This window comes from Eschscholzia californica, unplaced genomic scaffold (assembly GCF_041429995.1).
Source record: "Eschscholzia californica isolate CP2 unplaced genomic scaffold, dmEscCali1.0.p SCAF_15, whole genome shotgun sequence".
Lineage (NCBI taxonomy): Eukaryota > Viridiplantae > Streptophyta > Magnoliopsida > Ranunculales > Papaveraceae > Eschscholzia > Eschscholzia californica.
The window spans coordinates 145,720-166,655 of NW_028238254.1; the positions used below are offsets into that span (position 1 = coordinate 145,720).

The following is a 20,936-nucleotide window of genomic DNA, read 5'->3' on the forward strand; positions in this document are numbered from 1 at the left end:
CGAGCGGGGAGAAATAGGAGTCCACGACGAGAACAAGTAGTACCCATTGTAAAATACTAACGGATGCGATCATACCAGCACTAATCCACCGGATCCCATCAGAACTCCGAAGTTAAGCGTGCTTGGGCGAGAGTAGTACTAGGATGGGTGACCTCCTGGGAAGTCCTCGTGTTGCATCCCTTTTTCTACTTTTTTTTTTTTTTTTCTCGTTTCGTCGGAGAGACGGAGAAGAGGGGAAGAAAATAACCTGCCAAAGGCGGGTTAGGACCGTCGGATTTGCCAAAAAAACGTTGTTTTCAGTGTCATCCGTCTATTTTTCAGAATTTTGTGTAACTCGAGTAATTTAAAACTGGAATAACTCGTCGTACGTATTATAAACCGATGACAGCGATTTGGAGACATAAAAATATGTCCGGAAATATTTATTACTAATTTCATTAGCATTTCCCAATCTACCCTTTACTTTTAATAAGAATAAAAAGTTTCAGTTATTTCCACACTACTTCCAACATATTATTTATTTGAATACTCCAAATTTAATATGGGTAATTTAGGAAAAATCTTTTAGTGAGAGAACAATAAATAAAAATGGTCAATAAGTTGGATCTGCTAAAAAGTCAAACATAATCGGACGGAGGGTGTAAATGTTTTTACGTCGTGTCACTATAGAGTGCTTGAAAAGGCACGAGCGGGGAGAAATAGGAGTCCACGACGAGAACAAGTAGTACCCATTGTAAAATACTAACGGATGCGATCATACCAGCACTAATCCACCGGATCCCATCAGAACTCCGAAGTTAAGCGTGCTTGGGCGAGAGTAGTACTAGGATGGGTGACCTCCTGGGAAGTCCTCGTGTTGCATCCCTTTTTCTACTTTTTTTTTTTTTTTTCTCGTTTCGTCGGAGAGACGGAGAAGAGGGGAAGAAAATAACCTGCCAAAGGCGGGTTAGGACCGTCGGATTTGCCAAAAAAACGTTGTTTTCAGTGTCATCCGTCTATTTTTCAGAATTTTGTGTAACTCGAGTAATTTAAAACTGGAATAACTCGTCGTACGTATTATAAACCGATGACAGCGATTTGGAGACATAAAAATATGTCCGGAAATATTTATTACTAATTTCATTAGCATTTCCCAATCTACCCTTTACTTTTAATAAGAATAAAAAGTTTCAGTTATTTCCACACTACTTCCAACATATTATTTATTTGAATACTCCAAATTTAATATGGGTAATTTAGGAAAAATCTTTTAGTGAGAGAACAATAAATAAAAATGGTCAATAAGTTGGATCTGCTAAAAAGTCAAACATAATCGGACGGAGGGTGTAAATGTTTTTACGTCGTGTCACTATAGAGTGCTTGAAAAGGCACGAGCGGGGAGAAATAGGAGTCCACGACGAGAACAAGTAGTACCCATTGTAAAATACTAACGGATGCGATCATACCAGCACTAATCCACCGGATCCCATCAGAACTCCGAAGTTAAGCGTGCTTGGGCGAGAGTAGTACTAGGATGGGTGACCTCCTGGGAAGTCCTCGTGTTGCATCCCTTTTTCTACTTTTTTTTTTTTTTCTCGTTTCGTCGGAGAGACGGAGAAGAGGGGAAGAAAATAACCTGCCAAAGGCGGGTTAGGACCGTCGGATTTGCCAAAAAAACGTTGTTTTCAGTGTCATCCGTCTATTTTTCAGAATTTTGTGTAACTCGAGTAATTTAAAACTGGAATAACTCGTCGTACGTATTATAAACCGATGACAGCGATTTGGAGACATAAAAATATGTCCGGAAATATTTATTACTAATTTCATTAGCATTTCCCAATCTACCCTTTACTTTTAATAAGAATAAAAAGTTTCAGTTATTTCCACACTACTTCCAACATATTATTTATTTGAATACTCCAAATTTAATATGGGTAATTTAGGAAAAATCTTTTAGTGAGAGAACAATAAATAAAAATGGTCAATAAGTTGGATCTGCTAAAAAGTCAAACATAATCGGACGGAGGGTGTAAATGTTTTTACGTCGTGTCACTATAGAGTGCTTGAAAAGGCACGAGCGGGGAGAAATAGGAGTCCACGACGAGAACAAGTAGTACCCATTGTAAAATACTAACGGATGCGATCATACCAGCACTAATCCACCGGATCCCATCAGAACTCCGAAGTTAAGCGTGCTTGGGCGAGAGTAGTACTAGGATGGGTGACCTCCTGGGAAGTCCTCGTGTTGCATCCCTTTTTCTACTTTTTTTTTTTTTTCTCGTTTCGTCGGAGAGACGGAGAAGAGGGGAAGAAAATAACCTGCCAAAGGCGGGTTAGGACCGTCGGATTTGCCAAAAAAACGTTGTTTTCAGTGTCATCCGTCTATTTTTCAGAATTTTGTGTAACTCGAGTAATTTAAAACTGGAATAACTCGTCGTACGTATTATAAACCGATGACAGCGATTTGGAGACATAAAAATATGTCCGGAAATATTTATTACTAATTTCATTAGCATTTCCCAATCTACCCTTTACTTTTAATAAGAATAAAAAGTTTCAGTTATTTCCACACTACTTCCAACATATTATTTATTTGAATACTCCAAATTTAATATGGGTAATTTAGGAAAAATCTTTTAGTGAGAGAACAATAAATAAAAATGGTCAATAAGTTGGATCTGCTAAAAAGTCAAACATAATCGGACGGAGGGTGTAAATGTTTTTACGTCGTGTCACTATAGAGTGCTTGAAAAGGCACGAGCGGGGAGAAATAGGAGTCCACGACGAGAACAAGTAGTACCCATTGTAAAATACTAACGGATGCGATCATACCAGCACTAATCCACCGGATCCCATCAGAACTCCGAAGTTAAGCGTGCTTGGGCGAGAGTAGTACTAGGATGGGTGACCTCCTGGGAAATCCTCGTGTTGCATCCCTTTTTCTACTTTTTTTTTTTCTCGTTTCGTCGGAGAGACGGAGAAGAGGGGAAGAAAATAACCTGCCAAAGGCGGGTTAGGACCGTCGGATTTGCCAAAAAAACGTTGTTTTCAGTGTCATCCGTCTATTTTTCAGAATTTTGTGTAACTCGAGTAATTTAAAACTGGAATAACTCGTCGTACGTATTATAAACCGATGACAGCGATTTGGAGACATAAAAATATGTCCGGAAATATTTATTACTAATTTCATTAGCATTTCCCAATCTACCCTTTACTTTTAATAAGAATAAAAAGTTTCAGTTATTTCCACACTACTTCCAACATATTATTTATTTGAATACTCCAAATTTAATATGGGTAATTTAGGAAAAATCTTTTAGTGAGAGAACAATAAATAAAAATGGTCAATAAGTTGGATCTGCTAAAAAGTCAAACATAATCGGACGGAGGGTGTAAATGTTTTTACGTCGTGTCACTATAGAGTGCTTGAAAAGGCACGAGCGGGGAGAAATAGGAGTCCACGACGAGAACAAGTAGTACCCATTGTAAAATACTAACGGATGCGTTCATACCAGCACCAATCCACCGGATCCCATCAGAACTCCGAAGTTAAGCGTGCTTGGGCGAGAGTAGTACTAGGATGGGTGACCTCTGGGAAGTCCTCGTGTTGCATCCCTTTTTCTACTTTTTTTTTTTTTTCTCGTTTCGTCGGAGAGACGGAGAAGAGGGGAAGAAAATAACCTGCCAAAGGCGGGTTAGGACCGTCGGATTTGCCAAAAAAACGTTGTTTTCAGTGTCATCCGTCTATTTTTCAGAATTTTGTGTAACTCGAGTAATTTAAAACTGGAATAACTCGTCGTACGTATTATAAACCGATGACAGCGATTTGGAGACATAAAAATATGTCCGGAAATATTTATTACTAATTTCATTAGCATTTCCCAATCTACCCTTTACTTTTAATAAGAATAAAAAGTTTCAGTTATTTCCACACTACTTCCAACATATTATTTATTTGAATACTCCAAATTTAATATGGGTAATTTAGGAAAAATCTTTTAGTGAGAGAACAATAAATAAAAATGGTCAATAAGTTGGATCTGCTAAAAAGTCAAACATAATCGGACGGAGGGTGTAAATGTTTTTACGTCGTGTCACTATAGAGTGCTTGAAAAGGCACGAGCGGGGAGAAATAGGAGTCCACGACGAGAACAAGTAGTACCCATTGTAAAATACTAACGGATGCGATCATACCAGCACTAATCCACCGGATCCCATCAGAACTCCGAAGTTAAGCGTGCTTGGGCGAGAGTAGTACTAGGATGGGTGACCTCCTGGGAAGTCCTCGTGTTGCATCCCTTTTTCTACTTTTTTTTTTTTTTCTCGTTTCGTCGGAGAGACGGAGAAGAGGGGAAGAAAATAACCTGCCAAAGGCGGGTTAGGACCGTCGGATTTGCCAAAAAAACGTTGTTTTCAGTGTCATCCGTCTATTTTTCAGAATTTTGTGTAACTCGAGTAATTTAAAACTGGAATAACTCGTCGTACGTATTATAAACCGATGACAGCGATTTGGAGACATAAAAATATGTCCGGAAATATTTATTACTAATTTCATTAGCATTTCCCAATCTACCCTTTACTTTTAATAAGAATAAAAAGTTTCAGTTATTTCCACACTACTTCCAACATATTATTTATTTGAATACTCCAAATTTAATATGGGTAATTTAGGAAAAATCTTTTAGTGAGAGAACAATAAATAAAAATGGTCAATAAGTTGGATCTGCTAAAAAGTCAAACATAATCGGACGGAGGGTGTAAATGTTTTTACGTCGTGTCACTATAGAGTGCTTGAAAAGGCACGAGCGGGGAGAAATAGGAGTCCACGACGAGAACAAGTAGTACCCATTGTAAAATACTAACGGATGCGTTCATACCAGCACCAATCCACCGGATCCCATCAGAACTCCGAAGTTAAGCGTGCTTGGGCGAGAGTAGTACTAGGATGGGTGACCTCTGGGAAGTCCTCGTGTTGCATCCCTTTTTCTACTTTTTTTTTTTTTTCTCGTTTCGTCGGAGAGACGGAGAAGAGGGGAAGAAAATAACCTGCCAAAGGCGGGTTAGGACCGTCGGATTTGCCAAAAAAACGTTGTTTTCAGTGTCATCCGTCTATTTTTCAGAATTTTGTGTAACTCGAGTAATTTAAAACTGGAATAACTCGTCGTACGTATTATAAACCGATGACAGCGATTTGGAGACATAAAAATATGTCCGGAAATATTTATTACTAATTTCATTAGCATTTCCCAATCTACCCTTTACTTTTAATAAGAATAAAAAGTTTCAGTTATTTCCACACTACTTCCAACATATTATTTATTTGAATACTCCAAATTTAATATGGGTAATTTAGGAAAAATCTTTTAGTGAGAGAACAATAAATAAAAATGGTCAATAAGTTGGATCTGCTAAAAAGTCAAACATAATCGGACGGAGGGTGTAAATGTTTTTACGTCGTGTCACTATAGAGTGCTTGAAAAGGCACGAGCGGGGAGAAATAGGAGTCCACGACGAGAACAAGTAGTACCCATTGTAAAATACTAACGGATGCGATCATACCAGCACTAATCCACCGGATCCCATCAGAACTCCGAAGTTAAGCGTGCTTGGGCGAGAGTAGTACTAGGATGGGTGACCTCCTGGGAAGTCCTCGTGTTGCATCCCTTTTTCTACTTTTTTTTTTTTTCTCGTTTCGTCGGAGAGACGGAGAAGAGGGGAAGAAAATAACCTGCCAAAGGCGGGTTAGGACCGTCGGATTTGCCAAAAAAACGTTGTTTTCAGTGTCATCCGTCTATTTTTCAGAATTTTGTGTAACTCGAGTAATTTAAAACTGGAATAACTCGTCGTACGTATTATAAACCGATGACAGCGATTTGGAGACATAAAAATATGTCCGGAAATATTTATTACTAATTTCATTAGCATTTCCCAATCTACCCTTTACTTTTAATAAGAATAAAAAGTTTCAGTTATTTCCACACTACTTCCAACATATTATTTATTTGAATACTCCAAATTTAATATGGGTAATTTAGGAAAAATCTTTTAGTGAGAGAACAATAAATAAAAATGGTCAATAAGTTGGATCTGCTAAAAAGTCAAACATAATCGGACGGAGGGTGTAAATGTTTTTACGTCGTGTCACTATAGAGTGCTTGAAAAGGCACGAGCGGGGAGAAATAGGAGTCCACGACGAGAACAAGTAGTACCCATTGTAAAATACTAACGGATGCGATCATACCAGCACTAATCCACCGGATCCCATCAGAACTCCGAAGTTAAGCGTGCTTGGGCGAGAGTAGTACTAGGATGGGTGACCTCCTGGGAAGTCCTCGTGTTGCATCCCTTTTTCTACTTTTTTTTTTTTTTTTCTCGTTTCGTCGGAGAGACGGAGAAGAGGGGAAGAAAATAACCTGCCAAAGGCGGGTTAGGACCGTCGGATTTGCCAAAAAAACGTTGTTTTCAGTGTCATCCGTCTATTTTTCAGAATTTTGTGTAACTCGAGTAATTTAAAACTGGAATAACTCGTCGTACGTATTATAAACCGATGACAGCGATTTGGAGACATAAAAATATGTCCGGAAATATTTATTACTAATTTCATTAGCATTTCCCAATCTACCCTTTACTTTTAATAAGAATAAAAAGTTTCAGTTATTTCCACACTACTTCCAACATATTATTTATTTGAATACTCCAAATTTAATATGGGTAATTTAGGAAAAATCTTTTAGTGAGAGAACAATAAATAAAAATGGTCAATAAGTTGGATCTGCTAAAAAGTCAAACATAATCGGACGGAGGGTGTAAATGTTTTTACGTCGTGTCACTATAGAGTGCTTGAAAAGGCACGAGCGGGGAGAAATAGGAGTCCACGACGAGAACAAGTAGTACCCATTGTAAAATACTAACGGATGCGATCATACCAGCACTAATCCACCGGATCCCATCAGAACTCCGAAGTTAAGCGTGCTTGGGCGAGAGTAGTACTAGGATGGGTGACCTCCTGGGAAGTCCTCGTGTTGCATCCCTTTTTCTACTTTTTTTTTTTTTTCTCGTTTCGTCGGAGAGACGGAGAAGAGGGGAAGAAAATAACCTGCCAAAGGCGGGTTAGGACCGTCGGATTTGCCAAAAAAACGTTGTTTTCAGTGTCATCCGTCTATTTTTCAGAATTTTGTGTAACTCGAGTAATTTAAAACTGGAATAACTCGTCGTACGTATTATAAACCGATGACAGCGATTTGGAGACATAAAAATATGTCCGGAAATATTTATTACTAATTTCATTAGCATTTCCCAATCTACCCTTTACTTTTAATAAGAATAAAAAGTTTCAGTTATTTCCACACTACTTCCAACATATTATTTATTTGAATACTCCAAATTTAATATGGGTAATTTAGGAAAAATCTTTTAGTGAGAGAACAATAAATAAAAATGGTCAATAAGTTGGATCTGCTAAAAAGTCAAACATAATCGGACGGAGGGTGTAAATGTTTTTACGTCGTGTCACTATAGAGTGCTTGAAAAGGCACGAGCGGGGAGAAATAGGAGTCCACGACGAGAACAAGTAGTACCCATTGTAAAATACTAACGGATGCGATCATACCAGCACTAATCCACCGGATCCCATCAGAACTCCGAAGTTAAGCGTGCTTGGGCGAGAGTAGTACTAGGATGGGTGACCTCCTGGGAAGTCCTCGTGTTGCATCCCTTTTTCTACTTTTTTTTTTTTTTCTCGTTTCGTCGGAGAGACGGAGAAGAGGGGAAGAAAATAACCTGCCAAAGGCGGGTTAGGACCGTCGGATTTGCCAAAAAAACGTTGTTTTCAGTGTCATCCGTCTATTTTTCAGAATTTTGTGTAACTCGAGTAATTTAAAACTGGAATAACTCGTCGTACGTATTATAAACCGATGACAGCGATTTGGAGACATAAAAATATGTCCGGAAATATTTATTACTAATTTCATTAGCATTTCCCAATCTACCCTTTACTTTTAATAAGAATAAAAAGTTTCAGTTATTTCCACACTACTTCCAACATATTATTTATTTGAATACTCCAAATTTAATATGGGTAATTTAGGAAAAATCTTTTAGTGAGAGAACAATAAATAAAAATGGTCAATAAGTTGGATCTGCTAAAAAGTCAAACATAATCGGACGGAGGGTGTAAATGTTTTTACGTCGTGTCACTATAGAGTGCTTGAAAAGGCACGAGCGGGGAGAAATAGGAGTCCACGACGAGAACAAGTAGTACCCATTGTAAAATACTAACGGATGCGATCATACCAGCACTAATCCACCGGATCCCATCAGAACTCCGAAGTTAAGCGTGCTTGGGCGAGAGTAGTACTAGGATGGGTGACCTCCTGGGAAATCCTCGTGTTGCATCCCTTTTTCTACTTTTTTTTTTTCTCGTTTCGTCGGAGAGACGGAGAAGAGGGGAAGAAAATAACCTGCCAAAGGCGGGTTAGGACCGTCGGATTTGCCAAAAAAACGTTGTTTTCAGTGTCATCCGTCTATTTTTCAGAATTTTGTGTAACTCGAGTAATTTAAAACTGGAATAACTCGTCGTACGTATTATAAACCGATGACAGCGATTTGGAGACATAAAAATATGTCCGGAAATATTTATTACTAATTTCATTAGCATTTCCCAATCTACCCTTTACTTTTAATAAGAATAAAAAGTTTCAGTTATTTCCACACTACTTCCAACATATTATTTATTTGAATACTCCAAATTTAATATGGGTAATTTAGGAAAAATCTTTTAGTGAGAGAACAATAAATAAAAATGGTCAATAAGTTGGATCTGCTAAAAAGTCAAACATAATCGGACGGAGGGTGTAAATGTTTTTACGTCGTGTCACTATAGAGTGCTTGAAAAGGCACGAGCGGGGAGAAATAGGAGTCCACGACGAGAACAAGTAGTACCCATTGTAAAATACTAACGGATGCGTTCATACCAGCACCAATCCACCGGATCCCATCAGAACTCCGAAGTTAAGCGTGCTTGGGCGAGAGTAGTACTAGGATGGGTGACCTCTGGGAAGTCCTCGTGTTGCATCCCTTTTTCTACTTTTTTTTTTTTTTCTCGTTTCGTCGGAGAGACGGAGAAGAGGGGAAGAAAATAACCTGCCAAAGGCGGGTTAGGACCGTCGGATTTGCCAAAAAAACGTTGTTTTCAGTGTCATCCGTCTATTTTTCAGAATTTTGTGTAACTCGAGTAATTTAAAACTGGAATAACTCGTCGTACGTATTATAAACCGATGACAGCGATTTGGAGACATAAAAATATGTCCGGAAATATTTATTACTAATTTCATTAGCATTTCCCAATCTACCCTTTACTTTTAATAAGAATAAAAAGTTTCAGTTATTTCCACACTACTTCCAACATATTATTTATTTGAATACTCCAAATTTAATATGGGTAATTTAGGAAAAATCTTTTAGTGAGAGAACAATAAATAAAAATGGTCAATAAGTTGGATCTGCTAAAAAGTCAAACATAATCGGACGGAGGGTGTAAATGTTTTTACGTCGTGTCACTATAGAGTGCTTGAAAAGGCACGAGCGGGGAGAAATAGGAGTCCACGACGAGAACAAGTAGTACCCATTGTAAAATACTAACGGATGCGATCATACCAGCACTAATCCACCGGATCCCATCAGAACTCCGAAGTTAAGCGTGCTTGGGCGAGAGTAGTACTAGGATGGGTGACCTCCTGGGAAGTCCTCGTGTTGCATCCCTTTTTCTACTTTTTTTTTTTTTTCTCGTTTCGTCGGAGAGACGGAGAAGAGGGGAAGAAAATAACCTGCCAAAGGCGGGTTAGGACCGTCGGATTTGCCAAAAAAACGTTGTTTTCAGTGTCATCCGTCTATTTTTCAGAATTTTGTGTAACTCGAGTAATTTAAAACTGGAATAACTCGTCGTACGTATTATAAACCGATGACAGCGATTTGGAGACATAAAAATATGTCCGGAAATATTTATTACTAATTTCATTAGCATTTCCCAATCTACCCTTTACTTTTAATAAGAATAAAAAGTTTCAGTTATTTCCACACTACTTCCAACATATTATTTATTTGAATACTCCAAATTTAATATGGGTAATTTAGGAAAAATCTTTTAGTGAGAGAACAATAAATAAAAATGGTCAATAAGTTGGATCTGCTAAAAAGTCAAACATAATCGGACGGAGGGTGTAAATGTTTTTACGTCGTGTCACTATAGAGTGCTTGAAAAGGCACGAGCGGGGAGAAATAGGAGTCCACGACGAGAACAAGTAGTACCCATTGTAAAATACTAACGGATGCGTTCATACCAGCACCAATCCACCGGATCCCATCAGAACTCCGAAGTTAAGCGTGCTTGGGCGAGAGTAGTACTAGGATGGGTGACCTCTGGGAAGTCCTCGTGTTGCATCCCTTTTTCTACTTTTTTTTTTTTTTCTCGTTTCGTCGGAGAGACGGAGAAGAGGGGAAGAAAATAACCTGCCAAAGGCGGGTTAGGACCGTCGGATTTGCCAAAAAAACGTTGTTTTCAGTGTCATCCGTCTATTTTTCAGAATTTTGTGTAACTCGAGTAATTTAAAACTGGAATAACTCGTCGTACGTATTATAAACCGATGACAGCGATTTGGAGACATAAAAATATGTCCGGAAATATTTATTACTAATTTCATTAGCATTTCCCAATCTACCCTTTACTTTTAATAAGAATAAAAAGTTTCAGTTATTTCCACACTACTTCCAACATATTATTTATTTGAATACTCCAAATTTAATATGGGTAATTTAGGAAAAATCTTTTAGTGAGAGAACAATAAATAAAAATGGTCAATAAGTTGGATCTGCTAAAAAGTCAAACATAATCGGACGGAGGGTGTAAATGTTTTTACGTCGTGTCACTATAGAGTGCTTGAAAAGGCACGAGCGGGGAGAAATAGGAGTCCACGACGAGAACAAGTAGTACCCATTGTAAAATACTAACGGATGCGATCATACCAGCACTAATCCACCGGATCCCATCAGAACTCCGAAGTTAAGCGTGCTTGGGCGAGAGTAGTACTAGGATGGGTGACCTCCTGGGAAGTCCTCGTGTTGCATCCCTTTTTCTACTTTTTTTTTTTTTCTCGTTTCGTCGGAGAGACGGAGAAGAGGGGAAGAAAATAACCTGCCAAAGGCGGGTTAGGACCGTCGGATTTGCCAAAAAAACGTTGTTTTCAGTGTCATCCGTCTATTTTTCAGAATTTTGTGTAACTCGAGTAATTTAAAACTGGAATAACTCGTCGTACGTATTATAAACCGATGACAGCGATTTGGAGACATAAAAATATGTCCGGAAATATTTATTACTAATTTCATTAGCATTTCCCAATCTACCCTTTACTTTTAATAAGAATAAAAAGTTTTAGTTATTTCCACACTACTTCCAACATATTATTTATTTGAATACTCCAAATTTAATATGGGTAATTTAGGAAAAATCTTTTAGTGAGAGAACAATAAATAAAAATGGTCAATAAGTTGGATCTGCTAAAAAGTCAAACATAATCGGACGGAGGGTGTAAATGTTTTTACGTCGTGTCACTATAGAGTGCTTGAAAAGGCACGAGCGGGGAGAAATAGGAGTCCACGACGAGAACAAGTAGTACCCATTGTAAAATACTAACGGATGCGATCATACCAGCACTAATCCACCGGATCCCATCAGAACTCCGAAGTTAAGCGTGCTTGGGCGAGAGTAGTACTAGGATGGGTGACCTCCTGGGAAGTCCTCGTGTTGCATCCCTTTTTCTACTTTTTTTTTTTTTTTTTTTTTCTCGTTTCGTCGGAGAGACGGAGAAGAGGGGAAGAAAATAACCTGCCAAAGGCGGGTTAGGACCGTCGGATTTGCCAAAAAAACGTTGTTTTCAGTGTCATCCGTCTATTTTTCAGAATTTTGTGTAACTCGAGTAATTTAAAACTGGAATAACTCGTCGTACGTATTATAAACCGATGACAGCGATTTGGAGACATAAAAATATGTCCGGAAATATTTATTACTAATTTCATTAGCATTTCCCAATCTACCCTTTACTTTTAATAAGAATAAAAAGTTTTAGTTATTTCCACACTACTTCCAACTTATTATTTATTTGAATACTCCAAATTTAATATGGGTAATTTAGGAAAAATCTTTTAGTGAGAGAACAATAAATAAAAATGGTCAATAAGTTGGATCTGCTAAAAAGTCAAACATAATCGGACGGAGGGTGTAAATGTTTTTACGTCGTGTCACTATAGAGTGCTTGAAAAGGCACGAGCGGGGAGAAATAGGAGTCCACGACGAGAACAAGTAGTACCCATTGTAAAATACTAACGGATGCGATCATACCAGCACTAATCCACCGGATCCCATCAGAACTCCGAAGTTAAGCGTGCTTGGGCGAGAGTAGTACTAGGATGGGTGACCTCCTGGGAAGTCCTCGTGTTGCATCCCTTTTTCTACTTTTTTTTTTTTTTCTCGTTTCGTCGGAGAGACGGAGAAGAGGGGAAGAAAATAACCTGCCAAAGGCGGGTTAGGACCGTCGGATTTGCCAAAAAAACGTTGTTTTCAGTGTCATCCGTCTATTTTTCAGAATTTTGTGTAACTCGAGTAATTTAAAACTGGAATAACTCGTCGTACGTATTATAAACCGATGACAGCGATTTGGAGACATAAAAATATGTCCGGAAATATTTATTACTAATTTCATTAGCATTTCCCAATCTACCCTTTACTTTTAATAAGAATAAAAAGTTTCAGTTATTTCCACACTACTTCCAACATATTATTTATTTGAATACTCCAAATTTAATATGGGTAATTTAGGAAAAATCTTTTAGTGAGAGAACAATAAATAAAAATGGTCAATAAGTTGGATCTGCTAAAAAGTCAAACATAATCGGACGGAGGGTGTAAATGTTTTTACGTCGTGTCACTATAGAGTGCTTGAAAAGGCACGAGCGGGGAGAAATAGGAGTCCACGACGAGAACAAGTAGTACCCATTGTAAAATACTAACGGATGCGATCATACCAGCACTAATCCACCGGATCCCATCAGAACTCCGAAGTTAAGCGTGCTTGGGCGAGAGTAGTACTAGGATGGGTGACCTCCTGGGAAGTCCTCGTGTTGCATCCCTTTTTCTACTTTTTTTTTTTTTTCTCGTTTCGTCGGAGAGACGGAGAAGAGGGGAAGAAAATAACCTGCCAAAGGCGGGTTAGGACCGTCGGATTTGCCAAAAAAACGTTGTTTTCAGTGTCATCCGTCTATTTTTCAGAATTTTGTGTAACTCGAGTAATTTAAAACTGGAATAACTCGTCGTACGTATTATAAACCGATGACAGCGATTTGGAGACATAAAAATATGTCCGGAAATATTTATTACTAATTTCATTAGCATTTCCCAATCTACCCTTTACTTTTAATAAGAATAAAAAGTTTCAGTTATTTCCACACTACTTCCAACATATTATTTATTTGAATACTCCAAATTTAATATGGGTAATTTAGGAAAAATCTTTTAGTGAGAGAACAATAAATAAAAATGGTCAATAAGTTGGATCTGCTAAAAAGTCAAACATAATCGGACGGAGGGTGTAAATGTTTTTACGTCGTGTCACTATAGAGTGCTTGAAAAGGCACGAGCGGGGAGAAATAGGAGTCCACGACGAGAACAAGTAGTACCCATTGTAAAATACTAACGGATGCGATCATACCAGCACTAATCCACCGGATCCCATGAGAACTCCGAAGTTAAGCGTGCTTGGGCGAGAGTAGTACTAGGATGGGTGACCTCCTGGGAAGTCCTCGTGTTGCATCCCTTTTTCTACTTTTTTTTTTTTTTCTCGTTTCGTCGGAGAGACGGAGAAGAGGGGAAGAAAATAACCTGCCAAAGGCGGGTTAGGACCGTCGGATTTGCCAAAAAAACGTTGTTTTCAGTGTCATCCGTCTATTTTTCAGAATTTTGTGTAACTCGAGTAATTTAAAACTGGAATAACTCGTCGTACGTATTATAAACCGATGACAGCGATTTGGAGACATAAAAATATGTCCGGAAATATTTATTACTAATTTCATTAGCATTTCCCAATCTACCCTTTACTTTTAATAAGAATAAAAAGTTTCAGTTATTTCCACACTACTTCCAACATATTATTTATTTGAATACTCCAAATTTAATATGGGTAATTTAGGAAAAATCTTTTAGTGAGAGAACAATAAATAAAAATGGTCAATAAGTTGGATCTGCTAAAAAGTCAAACATAATCGGACGGAGGGTGTAAATGTTTTTACGTCGTGTCACTATAGAGTGCTTGAAAAGGCACGAGCGGGGAGAAATAGGAGTCCACGACGAGAACAAGTAGTACCCATTGTAAAATACTAACGGATGCGATCATACCAGCACTAATCCACCGGATCCCATCAGAACTCCGAAGTTAAGCGTGCTTGGGCGAGAGTAGTACTAGGATGGGTGACCTCCTGGGAAGTCCTCGTGTTGCATCCCTTTTTCTACTTTTTTTTTTTTTCTCGTTTCGTCGGAGAGACGGAGAAGAGGGGAAGAAAATAACCTGCCAAAGGCGGGTTAGGACCGTCGGATTTGCCAAAAAAACGTTGTTTTCAGTGTCATCCGTCTATTTTTCAGAATTTTGTGTAACTCGAGTAATTTAAAACTGGAATAACTCGTCGTACGTATTATAAACCGATGACAGCGATTTGGAGACATAAAAATATGTCCGGAAATATTTATTACTAATTTCATTAGCATTTCCCAATCTACCCTTTACTTTTAATAAGAATAAAAAGTTTTAGTTATTTCCACACTACTTCCAACATATTATTTATTTGAATACTCCAAATTTAATATGGGTAATTTAGGAAAAATCTTTTAGTGAGAGAACAATAAATAAAAATGGTCAATAAGTTGGATCTGCTAAAAAGTCAAACATAATCGGACGGAGGGTGTAAATGTTTTTACGTCGTGTCACTATAGAGTGCTTGAAAAGGCACGAGCGGGGAGAAATAGGAGTCCACGACGAGAACAAGTAGTACCCATTGTAAAATACTAACGGATGCGATCATACCAGCACTAATCCACCGGATCCCATCAGAACTCCGAAGTTAAGCGTGCTTGGGCGAGAGTAGTACTAGGATGGGTGACCTCCTGGGAAGTCCTCGTGTTGCATCCCTTTTTCTACTTTTTTTTTTTTTTTTTTTTTTCTCGTTTCGTCGGAGAGACGGAGAAGAGGGGAAGAAAATAACCTGCCAAAGGCGGGTTAGGACCGTCGGATTTGCCAAAAAAACGTTGTTTTCAGTGTCATCCGTCTATTTTTCAGAATTTTGTGTAACTCGAGTAATTTAAAACTGGAATAACTCGTCGTACGTATTATAAACCGATGACAGCGATTTGGAGACATAAAAATATGTCCGGAAATATTTATTACTAATTTCATTAGCATTTCCCAATCTACCCTTTACTTTTAATAAGAATAAAAAGTTTCAGTTATTTCCACACTACTTCCAACATATTATTTATTTGAATACTCCAAATTTAATATGGGTAATTTAGGAAAAATCTTTTAGTGAGAGAACAATAAATAAAAATGGTCAATAAGTTGGATCTGCTAAAAAGTCAAACATAATCGGACGGAGGGTGTAAATGTTTTTACGTCGTGTCACTATAGAGTGCTTGAAAAGGCACGAGCGGGGAGAAATAGGAGTCCACGACGAGAACAAGTAGTACCCATTGTAAAATACTAACGGATGCGATCATACCAGCACTAATCCACCGGATCCCATCAGAACTCCGAAGTTAAGCGTGCTTGGGCGAGAGTAGTACTAGGATGGGTGACCTCCTGGGAAGTCCTCGTGTTGCATCCCTTTTTCTACTTTTTTTTTTTTTTCTCGTTTCGTCGGAGAGACGGAGAAGAGGGGAAGAAAATAACCTGCCAAAGGCGGGTTAGGACCGTCGGATTTGCCAAAAAAACGTTGTTTTCAGTGTCATCCGTCTATTTTTCAGAATTTTGTGTAACTCGAGTAATTTAAAACTGGAATAACTCGTCGTACGTATTATAAACCGATGACAGCGATTTGGAGACATAAAAATATGTCCGGAAATATTTATTACTAATTTCATTAGCATTTCCCAATCTACCCTTTACTTTTAATAAGAATAAAAAGTTTCAGTTATTTCCACACTACTTCCAACATATTATTTATTTGAATACTCCAAATTTAATATGGGTAATTTAGGAAAAATCTTTTAGTGAGAGAACAATAAATAAAAATGGTCAATAAGTTGGATCTGCTAAAAAGTCAAACATAATCGGACGGAGGGTGTAAATGTTTTTACGTCGTGTCACTATAGAGTGCTTGAAAAGGCACGAGCGGGGAGAAATAGGAGTCCACGACGAGAACAAGTAGTACCCATTGTAAAATACTAACGGATGCGATCATACCAGCACTAATCCACCGGATCCCATCAGAACTCCGAAGTTAAGCGTGCTTGGGCGAGAGTAGTACTAGGATGGGTGACCTCCTGGGAAGTCCTCGTGTTGCATCCCTTTTTCTACTTTTTTTTTTTTTCTCGTTTCGTCGGAGAGACGGAGAAGAGGGGAAGAAAATAACCTGCCAAAGGCGGGTTAGGACCGTCGGATTTGCCAAAAAAACGTTGTTTTCAGTGTCATCCGTCTATTTTTCAGAATTTTGTGTAACTCGAGTAATTTAAAACTGGAATAACTCGTCGTACGTATTATAAACCGATGACAGCGATTTGGAGACATAAAAATATGTCCGGAAATATTTATTACTAATTTCATTAGCATTTCCCAATCTACCCTTTACTTTTAATAAGAATAAAAAGTTTTAGTTATTTCCACACTACTTCCAACATATTATTTATTTGAATACTCCAAATTTAATATGGGTAATTTAGGAAAAATCTTTTAGTGAGAGAACAATAAATAAAAATGGTCAATAAGTTGGATCTGCTAAAAAGTCAAACATAATCGGACGGAGGGTGTAAATGTTTTTACGTCGTGTCACTATAGAGTGCTTGAAAAGGCACGAGCGGGGAGAAATAGGAGTCCACGACGAGAACAAGTAGTACCCATTGTAAAATACTAACGGATGCGATCATACCAGCACTAATCCACCGGATCCCATCAGAACTCCGAAGTTAAGCGTGCTTGGGCGAGAGTAGTACTAGGATGGGTGACCTCCTGGGAAGTCCTCGTGTTGCATCCCTTTTTCTACTTTTTTTTTTTTTTCTCGTTTCGTCGGAGAGACGGAGAAGAGGGGAAGAAAATAACCTGCCAAAGGCGGGTTAGGACCGTCGGATTTGCCAAAAAAACGTTGTTTTCAGTGTCATCCGTCTATTTTTCAGAATTTTGTGTAACTCGAGTAATTTAAAACTGGAATAACTCGTCGTACGTATTATAAACCGATGACAGCGATTTGGAGACATAAAAATATGTCCGGAAATATTTATTACTAATTTCATTAGCATTTCCCAATCTACCCTTTACTTTTAATAAGAATAAAAAGTTTCAGTTATTTCCACACTACTTCCAACATATTATTTATTTGAATACTCCAAATTTAATATGGGTAATTTAGGAAAAATCTTTTAGTGAGAGAACAATAAATAAAAATGGTCAATAAGTTGGATCTGCTAAAAAGTCAAACATAATCGGACGGAGGGTGTAAATGTTTTTACGTCGTGTCACTATAGAGTGCTTGAAAAGGCACGAGCGGGGAGAAATAGGAGTCCACGACGAGAACAAGTAGTACCCATTGTAAAATACTAACGGATGCGATCATACCAGCACTAATCCACCGGATCCCATCAGAACTCCGAAGTTAAGCGTGCTTGGGCGAGAGTAGTACTAGGATGGGTGACCTCCTGGGAAGTCCTCGTGTTGCATCCCTTTTTCTACTTTTTTTTTTTTTTCTCGTTTCGTCGGAGAGACGGAGAAGAGGGGAAGAAAATAACCTGCCAAAGGCGGGTTAGGACCGTCGGATTTGCCAAAAAAACGTTGTTTTCAGTGTCATCCGTCTATTTTTCAGAATTTTGTGTAACTCGAGTAATTTAAAACTGGAATAACTCGTCGTACGTATTATAAACCGATGACAGCGATTTGGAGACATAAAAATATGTCCGGAAATATTTATTACTAATTTCATTAGCATTTCCCAATCTACCCTTTACTTTTAATAAGAATAAAAAGTTTCAGTTATTTCCACACTACTTCCAACATATTATTTATTTGAATACTCCAAATTTAATATGGGTAATTTAGGAAAAATCTTTTAGTGAGAGAACAATAAATAAAAATGGTCAATAAGTTGGATCTGCTAAAAAGTCAAACATAATCGGACGGAGGGTGTAAATGTTTTTACGTCGTGTCACTATAGAGTGCTTGAAAAGGCACGAGCGGGGAGAAATAGGAGTCCACGACGAGAACAAGTAGTACCCATTGTAAAATACTAACGGATGCGATCATACCAGCACTAATCCACCGGATCCCATCAGAACTCCGAAGTTAAGCGTGCTTGGGCGAGAGTAGTACTAGGATGGGTGACCTCCTGGGAAGTCCTCGTGTTGCATCCCTTTTTCTACTTTTTTTTTTTTTCTCGTTTCGTCGGAGAGACGGAGAAGAGGGGAAGAAAATAACCTGCCAAAGGCGGGTTAGGACCGTCGGATTTGCCAAAAAAACGTTGTTTTCAGTGTCATCCGTCTATTTTTCAGAATTTTGTGTAACTCGAGTAATTTAAAACTGGAATAACTCGTCGTACGTATTATAAACCGATGACAGCGATTTGGAGACATAAAAATATGTCCGGAAATATTTATTACTAATTTCATTAGCATTTCCCAATCTACCCTTTACTTTTAATAAGAATAAAAAGTTTCAGTTATTTCCACACTACTTCCAACATATTATTTATTTGAATACTCCAAATTTAATATGGGTAATTTAGGAAAAATCTTTTAGTGAGAGAACAATAAATAAAAATGGTCAATAAGTTGGATCTGCTAAAAAGTCAAACATAATCGGACGGAGGGTGTAAATGTTTTTACGTCGTGTCACTATAGAGTGCTTGAAAAGGCACGAGCGGGGAGAAATAGGAGTCCACGACGAGAACAAGTAGTACCCATTGTAAAATACTAACGGATGCGATCATACCAGCACTAATCCACCGGATCCCATCAGAACTCCGAAGTTAAGCGTGCTTGGGCGAGAGTAGTACTAGGATGGGTGACCTCCTGGGAAGTCCTCGTGTTGCACCCCTTTTTCTACTTTTTTTTTTTTTTTTTTTTTCTCGTTTCGTCGGAGAGACGGAGAAGAGGGGAAGAAAATAACCTGCCAAAGGCGGGTTAGGACCGTCGGATTTGCCAAAAAAACGTTGTTTTCAGTGTCATCCGTCTATTTTTCAGAATTTTGTGTAACTCGAGTAATTTAAAACTGGAATAACTCGTCGTACGTATTATAAACCGATGACAGCGATTTGGAGACATAAAAATATGTCCGGAAATATTTATTACTAATTTCATTAGCATTTCCCAATCTACCCTTTACTTTTAATAAGAATAAAAAGTTTCAGTTATTTCCACACTACTTCCAACATATTATTTATTTGAATACTCCAAATTTAATATGGGTAATTTAGGAAAAATCTTTTAGTGAGAGAACAATAAATAAAAATGGTCAATAAGTTGGATCTGCTAAAAAGTCAAACATAATCGGACGGAGGGTGTAAATGTTTTTACGTCGTGTCACTATAGAGTGCTTGAAAAGGCACGAGCGGGGAGAAATAGGAGTCCACGACGAGAACAAGTAGTACCCATTGTAAAATACTAACGGATGCGATCATACCAGCACTAATCCACCGGATCCCATCAGAACTCCGAAGTTAAGCGTGCTTGGGCGAGAGTAGTACTAGGATGGGTGACCTCCTGGGAAGTCCTCGTGTTGCATCCCTTTTTCTACTTTTTTTTTTTTTCTCGTTTCGTCGGAGAGACGGAGAAGAGGGGAAGAAAATAACCTGCCAAAGGCGGGTTAGGACCGTCGGATTTGCCAAAAAAACGTTGTTTTCAGTGTCATCCGTCTATTTTTCAGAATTTTGTGTAACTCGAGTAATTTAAAACTGGAATAACTCGTCGTACGTATTATAAACCGATGACAGCGATTTGGAGACATAAAAATATGTCCGGAAATATTTATTACTAATTTCATTAGCATTTCCCAATCTACCCTTTACTTTTAATAAGAATAAAAAGTTTCAGTTATTTCCACACTACTTCCAACATATTATTTATTTGAATACTCCAAATTTAATATGGGTAATTTAGGAAAAATCTTTTAGTGAGAGAACAATAAATAAAAATGGTCAATAAGTTGGATCTGCTAAAAAGTCAAACATAATCGGACGGAGGGTGTAAATGTTTTTACGTCGTGTCACTATAGAGTGCTTGAAAAGGCACGAGCGGGGAGAAATAGGAGTCCACGACGAGAACAAGTAGTACCCATTGTAAAATACTAACGGATGCGATCATACCAGCACTAATCCACCGGATCCCATCAGAACTCCGAAGTTAAGCGTGCTTGGGCGAGAGTAGTACTAGGATGGGTGACCTCCTGGGAAGTCCTCGTGTTGCATCCCTTTTTCTACTTTTTTTTTTTTTCTCGTTTCGTCGGAGAGACGGAGAAGAGGGGAAGAAAATAACCTGCCAAAGGCGGGTTAGGACCGTCGGATTTGCCAAAAAAACGTTGTTTTCAGTGTCATCCGTCTATTTTTCAGAATTTTGTGTAACTCGAGTAATTTAAAACTGGAATAACTCGTCGTACGTATTATAAACCGATGACAGCGATTTGGAGACATAAAAATATGTCCGGAAATATTTATTACTAATTTCA

At 38.1% G+C, this 20,936-nt stretch overlaps 31 non-coding genes across 31 annotated transcripts; all 31 read left to right on the forward strand.

The window, feature by feature from the left end:
• Nucleotides 1-61: 61 nt before the first annotated feature.
• Nucleotides 62-180, forward strand: LOC147561667 (5S ribosomal RNA). Its single transcript, XR_015232686.1, has one exon. It is a non-coding gene; the product is annotated as a 5S ribosomal RNA (ribosomal RNA).
• A 566-nt stretch (nucleotides 181-746) lies between these two features.
• LOC147561668 (5S ribosomal RNA) lies at nucleotides 747-865 on the forward strand. Its single transcript, XR_015232687.1, has one exon. It is a non-coding gene; the product is annotated as a 5S ribosomal RNA (ribosomal RNA).
• Nucleotides 866-1,431: 566 nt separating this feature from the next.
• On the forward strand, nucleotides 1,432-1,550 carry LOC147561669 (5S ribosomal RNA). The gene has a single exon (XR_015232688.1). It is a non-coding gene; the product is annotated as a 5S ribosomal RNA (ribosomal RNA).
• A 564-nt stretch (nucleotides 1,551-2,114) lies between these two features.
• LOC147561670 (5S ribosomal RNA) lies at nucleotides 2,115-2,233 on the forward strand. The gene has a single exon (XR_015232689.1). It is a non-coding gene; the product is annotated as a 5S ribosomal RNA (ribosomal RNA).
• Nucleotides 2,234-2,797: 564 nt separating this feature from the next.
• Nucleotides 2,798-2,916, forward strand: LOC147561671 (5S ribosomal RNA). Its single transcript, XR_015232735.1, has one exon. It is a non-coding gene; the product is annotated as a 5S ribosomal RNA (ribosomal RNA).
• A 561-nt stretch (nucleotides 2,917-3,477) lies between these two features.
• Nucleotides 3,478-3,595, forward strand: LOC147561672 (5S ribosomal RNA). Its single transcript, XR_015232797.1, has one exon. It is a non-coding gene; the product is annotated as a 5S ribosomal RNA (ribosomal RNA).
• Nucleotides 3,596-4,159: 564 nt separating this feature from the next.
• On the forward strand, nucleotides 4,160-4,278 carry LOC147561673 (5S ribosomal RNA). Its single transcript, XR_015232690.1, has one exon. It is a non-coding gene; the product is annotated as a 5S ribosomal RNA (ribosomal RNA).
• A 564-nt stretch (nucleotides 4,279-4,842) lies between these two features.
• LOC147561674 (5S ribosomal RNA) lies at nucleotides 4,843-4,960 on the forward strand. The gene has a single exon (XR_015232798.1). It is a non-coding gene; the product is annotated as a 5S ribosomal RNA (ribosomal RNA).
• Nucleotides 4,961-5,524: 564 nt separating this feature from the next.
• On the forward strand, nucleotides 5,525-5,643 carry LOC147561675 (5S ribosomal RNA). The gene has a single exon (XR_015232691.1). It is a non-coding gene; the product is annotated as a 5S ribosomal RNA (ribosomal RNA).
• Nucleotides 5,644-6,206: 563 nt separating this feature from the next.
• Nucleotides 6,207-6,325, forward strand: LOC147561676 (5S ribosomal RNA). The gene has a single exon (XR_015232692.1). It is a non-coding gene; the product is annotated as a 5S ribosomal RNA (ribosomal RNA).
• A 566-nt stretch (nucleotides 6,326-6,891) lies between these two features.
• Nucleotides 6,892-7,010, forward strand: LOC147561677 (5S ribosomal RNA). Its single transcript, XR_015232693.1, has one exon. It is a non-coding gene; the product is annotated as a 5S ribosomal RNA (ribosomal RNA).
• Nucleotides 7,011-7,574: 564 nt separating this feature from the next.
• LOC147561678 (5S ribosomal RNA) lies at nucleotides 7,575-7,693 on the forward strand. Its single transcript, XR_015232694.1, has one exon. It is a non-coding gene; the product is annotated as a 5S ribosomal RNA (ribosomal RNA).
• Nucleotides 7,694-8,257: 564 nt separating this feature from the next.
• LOC147561679 (5S ribosomal RNA) lies at nucleotides 8,258-8,376 on the forward strand. Its single transcript, XR_015232806.1, has one exon. It is a non-coding gene; the product is annotated as a 5S ribosomal RNA (ribosomal RNA).
• A 561-nt stretch (nucleotides 8,377-8,937) lies between these two features.
• Nucleotides 8,938-9,055, forward strand: LOC147561680 (5S ribosomal RNA). Its single transcript, XR_015232799.1, has one exon. It is a non-coding gene; the product is annotated as a 5S ribosomal RNA (ribosomal RNA).
• A 564-nt stretch (nucleotides 9,056-9,619) lies between these two features.
• LOC147561681 (5S ribosomal RNA) lies at nucleotides 9,620-9,738 on the forward strand. Its single transcript, XR_015232695.1, has one exon. It is a non-coding gene; the product is annotated as a 5S ribosomal RNA (ribosomal RNA).
• A 564-nt stretch (nucleotides 9,739-10,302) lies between these two features.
• On the forward strand, nucleotides 10,303-10,420 carry LOC147561682 (5S ribosomal RNA). The gene has a single exon (XR_015232800.1). It is a non-coding gene; the product is annotated as a 5S ribosomal RNA (ribosomal RNA).
• A 564-nt stretch (nucleotides 10,421-10,984) lies between these two features.
• LOC147561683 (5S ribosomal RNA) lies at nucleotides 10,985-11,103 on the forward strand. The gene has a single exon (XR_015232697.1). It is a non-coding gene; the product is annotated as a 5S ribosomal RNA (ribosomal RNA).
• A 563-nt stretch (nucleotides 11,104-11,666) lies between these two features.
• Nucleotides 11,667-11,785, forward strand: LOC147561684 (5S ribosomal RNA). The gene has a single exon (XR_015232698.1). It is a non-coding gene; the product is annotated as a 5S ribosomal RNA (ribosomal RNA).
• A 571-nt stretch (nucleotides 11,786-12,356) lies between these two features.
• On the forward strand, nucleotides 12,357-12,475 carry LOC147561685 (5S ribosomal RNA). Its single transcript, XR_015232699.1, has one exon. It is a non-coding gene; the product is annotated as a 5S ribosomal RNA (ribosomal RNA).
• A 564-nt stretch (nucleotides 12,476-13,039) lies between these two features.
• LOC147561686 (5S ribosomal RNA) lies at nucleotides 13,040-13,158 on the forward strand. Its single transcript, XR_015232700.1, has one exon. It is a non-coding gene; the product is annotated as a 5S ribosomal RNA (ribosomal RNA).
• A 564-nt stretch (nucleotides 13,159-13,722) lies between these two features.
• Nucleotides 13,723-13,841, forward strand: LOC147561687 (5S ribosomal RNA). The gene has a single exon (XR_015232778.1). It is a non-coding gene; the product is annotated as a 5S ribosomal RNA (ribosomal RNA).
• A 564-nt stretch (nucleotides 13,842-14,405) lies between these two features.
• On the forward strand, nucleotides 14,406-14,524 carry LOC147561688 (5S ribosomal RNA). Its single transcript, XR_015232701.1, has one exon. It is a non-coding gene; the product is annotated as a 5S ribosomal RNA (ribosomal RNA).
• Nucleotides 14,525-15,087: 563 nt separating this feature from the next.
• LOC147561689 (5S ribosomal RNA) lies at nucleotides 15,088-15,206 on the forward strand. Its single transcript, XR_015232702.1, has one exon. It is a non-coding gene; the product is annotated as a 5S ribosomal RNA (ribosomal RNA).
• A 572-nt stretch (nucleotides 15,207-15,778) lies between these two features.
• LOC147561690 (5S ribosomal RNA) lies at nucleotides 15,779-15,897 on the forward strand. Its single transcript, XR_015232703.1, has one exon. It is a non-coding gene; the product is annotated as a 5S ribosomal RNA (ribosomal RNA).
• A 564-nt stretch (nucleotides 15,898-16,461) lies between these two features.
• LOC147561691 (5S ribosomal RNA) lies at nucleotides 16,462-16,580 on the forward strand. The gene has a single exon (XR_015232704.1). It is a non-coding gene; the product is annotated as a 5S ribosomal RNA (ribosomal RNA).
• A 563-nt stretch (nucleotides 16,581-17,143) lies between these two features.
• On the forward strand, nucleotides 17,144-17,262 carry LOC147561692 (5S ribosomal RNA). Its single transcript, XR_015232705.1, has one exon. It is a non-coding gene; the product is annotated as a 5S ribosomal RNA (ribosomal RNA).
• A 564-nt stretch (nucleotides 17,263-17,826) lies between these two features.
• Nucleotides 17,827-17,945, forward strand: LOC147561693 (5S ribosomal RNA). The gene has a single exon (XR_015232706.1). It is a non-coding gene; the product is annotated as a 5S ribosomal RNA (ribosomal RNA).
• A 564-nt stretch (nucleotides 17,946-18,509) lies between these two features.
• On the forward strand, nucleotides 18,510-18,628 carry LOC147561694 (5S ribosomal RNA). Its single transcript, XR_015232708.1, has one exon. It is a non-coding gene; the product is annotated as a 5S ribosomal RNA (ribosomal RNA).
• A 563-nt stretch (nucleotides 18,629-19,191) lies between these two features.
• LOC147561695 (5S ribosomal RNA) lies at nucleotides 19,192-19,310 on the forward strand. The gene has a single exon (XR_015232783.1). It is a non-coding gene; the product is annotated as a 5S ribosomal RNA (ribosomal RNA).
• A 571-nt stretch (nucleotides 19,311-19,881) lies between these two features.
• On the forward strand, nucleotides 19,882-20,000 carry LOC147561696 (5S ribosomal RNA). The gene has a single exon (XR_015232709.1). It is a non-coding gene; the product is annotated as a 5S ribosomal RNA (ribosomal RNA).
• Nucleotides 20,001-20,563: 563 nt separating this feature from the next.
• Nucleotides 20,564-20,682, forward strand: LOC147561697 (5S ribosomal RNA). Its single transcript, XR_015232710.1, has one exon. It is a non-coding gene; the product is annotated as a 5S ribosomal RNA (ribosomal RNA).
• Nucleotides 20,683-20,936: the final 254 nt, after the last annotated feature.